Below are 4,988 nucleotides of genomic sequence, written 5' to 3'. Positions count from 1 at the left end.
CGTATTATTAACATGGTCATGGTGCATCAGTATTTTTAATTTTTAAATATCACAGTTAACGTCGTTATCTGTATCGTGACGCTCCGACTACCAGTGGATCCCCCTGAATCCTACACACTGGACCTTTAAAACAATATTTGTGATGCATTCCAGATGAATATATTGTCATATTCTAGATTAAAATAGAACTTTATTGATCACCAGGTAATAAGCGCCACCTTTACCAGCAGCAACATTTTAATGATGATGTCAAGAGAGCCTTCTTAATGAATTCGATGTGAGACGAAAGATGCTAAAAGATATTCCAAAGTTGATATTGCTTCAGGTGTCTGTGGTATTTTGTTAAAATTCCTTCTTGTACTGCCTCTCCACCAGCCAAGACAAAATGGGAACGTGGAGAACATTTTGTACTGAAAACACACAAGCTTTTTTAAATAACTAACACGACTGCTGAAGCCTCACATCCACTTCAGCTAAACTTTCTACTTACTATGAACTTGTTTGTCCATCACATTTTGAGACTCAGAGAAAGATAAAAACCGTCCCTGTTGTCCTCTCAGTCTTATCCAGAAGATAGAGTGTCTGTCCATTTAAAAAAATCTCACTAGAGTCTGCCTGTCATATAGCTTATCATCTGCTGAGAATGTTTAATCTTACCCCTGTCTCCTGGCAGAGCTAAACATAGGCAACTGTTTCTAAAATAATCGCCAGTCTTGAGTGTGTGCTGTGGGAACATTTCAATAATTAATTCAGGCTCTTTTTTCTCTCTCTTACTCACAGACACGCACATGCTCGCCAGGCAGATCACGTGTCGTCCATACAAACACTGCGTTCTTATGTTTTTTAAAAAATACCACAGCTGTCTGAAGCATTTCAAATGATGTGCTTGTCCGTTTCTAAATAGAGACCTCAGAGCTCCTCGGTCTAAATCATCTGGCTGCCTCTCTCCTGCACTTGTGCCCGTTTGGTGAAAGAATTAGCATGCTGTGGTCTTGGGCTGGGCTCAGGCTGGCCTTTCTGTGGGCTCCTCAGAGCAAACGGCCCGTCACGTGGCTCATGTGGATTATGCCTGCATTTGCATCTGTAGAGCCTGAATGTGTGAGTTTGTGTGTGTGTGTGTGTGTGTGTGTGTGTGTGTGTGTGTGTGTGTGTGTGTGTGTGTGTGTGTGTGTGTGTGTGTGTTAGAGGAGGGGGGAGTGGGGTGAACAGGAAGGAAAAGGGAAGGAGCTAAAGGCTGAGACACTTTGTCACTGTCTGGGGTCAAAGGCAGCTTTGGCACCTGTTTGGCCTCAGGACAAAGGGATTATATAACGTGTGATGGGGTGAGTGGTGCTGAAGACAGGTGTGCAGCTGGAATTCATAAAAACCCATCTGCTGCTGGCTGAACCACTGTTTAGGGGTTAGCGGCCCTGTGAAGTGCAAAGGGTTGCGCATTTACACTGCAACACTGGGACCGTCCATACTAGTGATGTATAAACTCATTAAAGACCCTGAAAAAAACATTTTTTACAGTCAGTTCAGTCAAACAGTTTTGGTTATTTTTGCACAATTTCTGTATTATTTTGTTGTTTGTCTGTGCTCTTCTTAATGGTTCAAAACAGACAAGCTCAGTTTGAAAATCAGGATGTCATGCATTTGAGCCCATCAATCGATGGTTGGGAAAAAAGGTAACTTTGATTTTTGATAATTTTGTCTTCAATATTTATTGTTCAGGTCGTCCTCAGCACATAAACAACCACATAGGTTGACTGAGAAAGCAGCTTCTTGCAACCTATATTTGCGTTTCTTGTTAGTTGGCGACCTCTAGTGGCTGCAGTAATTATTACAGCAGCAAAGGAGGAGGTCAGGGGAAGTAGCAGAAACCCGTCCCTGTAATTTTTAAATGTATTGCTTTTAAATATGTGTGTTACTGTATTATGCTGTGCTCAATTGAATCATCAGATTGTTTTCATTTCTTATTTTCATAAAAGCTCTTCTAGGGACGGGTGTTGTAAATTAGCATCTGCTATAAACATGATGATACTTGCATCGGACAGCTGTTTTAGTACGTCCATGTAGGCTATATTGAATCTGTCCCCATCAAATAAACCGTAAATAAATAAAATCGTGTGAATAGCAACAAGCTCTCATATGCAGGAGGTCGAGGATGGATGGTCGGGTCAAACAAGACCAGGACTTTCATCCAGGAGACCGCTGTCCAAGGAGAAGTCAACCATGACTTATTTTCATATTATATTAAATTTTCAATTTAAAAAACCCTCCTATAATTCCCCTCTGGCTGCACTCATGCATGCTTTCTGTTATGAGTCTGAAGTCAAGATGATTTGAGATACGCTGATGACATGATTACTTTTCTCAGGCATCAGGAAACTCCTCCAGAGCCTCCAGTGCGCCTTTGATAATCGCTCTGTTTGATAAAGAAAACATTAGGATGTGTCACATTTTCATGCGCTCTATCCACCCGTGTTTGCTTTATCCAAAGTCTATAAAAGTAAAGTACGAACATGCTTGTAAGCCCTCAGGACCACCTCACCCCTTCTCTGTCTATTCCTGTCTTCCCCCATGGGGCTGGATGCTTGATCTGCCCTGGAGAAACAAACCGGAGTGTGGGTTTGAAGCAAGATCAGGAACGACTTAAAAGTAACACCACTGGCCTGGATATGTCCACTTCAGTCTCCCTGGGATTACACACTCCTCATCAAAGAAGCGTCAAATCGTCCTGCCTGTAAGGGGCATCTCTTCGCTCGCTTATCACTCGTTTTTGCTTCAACCTTGAACATTTTTTAAACTTATTTTCCAACGGACGGTTTGCCGGTTGTACATTCACTTTTTCAGCCTCGCGAGCGGGAATAACATACCCCTACTTTCATCTTTATCGCTTGTGTTCAGTGAGCCGAGGGTCTCAGAGAACATTGGCCCTCCGGTTCCAATCTCATACCTCCTCTTTGTGTGTCTGACCTTCTCTCCTCTCAGCAGGTTTGAGTCTGATTGTGTGTGCCGCAGCTGAACTGGCAACAAACCTGCAGCCACAGCAAACAACTGGAGGTGAACGGTAATGAACTCATGTCCTCTGTGAAACACACACCGTGAGCGCTGAGGCAGGAAGACTCTCCACTTCCACTGCTAAAACATCTCCTCCGGCGCTGTCGCTGATCGGGATTGCCCAGTGTACAGTTTTGACCGTTTAGTCTCCACCTGACTGAGTGTTTTTTTTTTAAACAGTGAGCTCAGAGATAAGGAGGAACCGGTTACAGACATGCTGACGGGTGCTAATCAGGCGGGACACAGATGTGGGAAATATCAGAGTGTCTGTTCCTGGACCAGATTCTGCACTGTGTCACTCGGCAGACAGAGCAGACAAGCACCAATGTGTGAAATAGATGACCTCAGTCACGCTCAAGAGGCCTGGTGGAAAGAAGAGACACACTGCCGGAGGAGCTGATAATCATATTTTTAATTAGTCATCACTAATCCTACAATGACATTCCATTCTGGATTGTGAGAAATTCAGAGGCTGTGTTTCAGCTCTGCCTGTCTCCCTCGAGTTGGTCTAATTTGTCACAAAGCCAGCAGTCTTCCTATGAGGGAAAGCCGATCCTCCCGAGCCACGTTTCAGCGTCTTCCTTTGCCTAACAAATTCCTACAAGTCACTCACTCTGAAAGAGAGCATTGTGATTCAACCAAACACTACTCCCACTCCTCTGCTAGAATACGGGAAAAAGGAAGTGGGACTGCCCTAGCACTTGCCCAAAAGCTTTCCCGCCTGGCCTAGGCTGGCTGTGACAGACCACAGGGCAGGCCCATAGAGAAAGAAATGCTGCATTCATGTACTGCTGGTAAAATGTACAACTTGAAATACAGCTGCGAGGATTGCAAAGGTTGAAGTATGCTTGAAAAGAATTAGATCGTAGGCTACAATGTGGCATCCAAATTACACATTACAATTGAACGCTACTTTTTAAAAATACATAGCAATTTAAGTATACACATATATACATATATTTTGAACATTTTTGCATACATAAAAATGTACATAATATATATGTATAATTTACTTTTACTTGTACTTTTGATGATACTTAAGTATGTTTACTGCCGGCAAATTAGCCTACTTTTGATACTCTGATTACGTAACTGAAGATAGGTAATCAGTGTTGTTTAAGTACCCAAAAATCATAGCTTAGGAAAAGTGTTAAGGTAAAGATATTGTGTTAAAATATTACTTTGGTTGTCACCCATTTGAACAGTTCATGAGTAAAAGTCTAAAAGCAACTGATATTAAAATAACTTAAGTATCAAAAGTAGTTTTCTGGCAATAACCGTACTTAAATTATTGACCAGGCTGATTATCAGATCCAAAATTCAGCATTTTCCTGATTATCAGAAGATGCACTGGGGTAAAAAGTAGCAGAAACTGGAAATACTCAAGTACCACAAAATTGCGCTTAAGTAGCCTACGATGCTGGACTAAATATACTAAGTTACATTCCATCTGTATTTTAATGTCATTATATGTATACGTTAAGACTTTTACTTAAAGGTGCACTATGTAGTTTTGGGGACGAAATTTTAATCAGAAGACAAAGTTAATCTTTGGTAATTGAATTTAATGCCTTAACAAACATTATTCAAAGCATCACTGAATTAACAAACTGACTTTAAAGGACAACACAATTTCATACTGTTTTTCTTTGTTTATATGTGGCGGACCCTGCCACCTCTCTAGCTTCAAACAGCGCTCTGGGGACCTTATTTTCCTCTTAAAGCAGCTTGTTTATTCAGTTATGGGGGAGAAAAATACACATGTTTGAGTTTGTATTACTACCACATTAATATTGTAAATACACTGAGTTTGAATTTCTTCTACAAAACTACTTCAAGGGGGACATTTCCCACAACACGTGAAGGGGGCACGAGGACGGGTATCGTGGCGGGGGCGGGGCTATTCAAATGACTGAATAGATGCTCCCAGCTCGTGTGAACGGAGC

Source organism: Pagrus major, chromosome 16 (genome assembly GCF_040436345.1).
Source record: "Pagrus major chromosome 16, Pma_NU_1.0".
Classification (NCBI taxonomy): domain Eukaryota; kingdom Metazoa; phylum Chordata; class Actinopteri; order Spariformes; family Sparidae; genus Pagrus; species Pagrus major.
The sequence above is the reverse complement of the archived record's forward strand: the minus strand, read 5'-3'. Positions refer to the sequence as shown.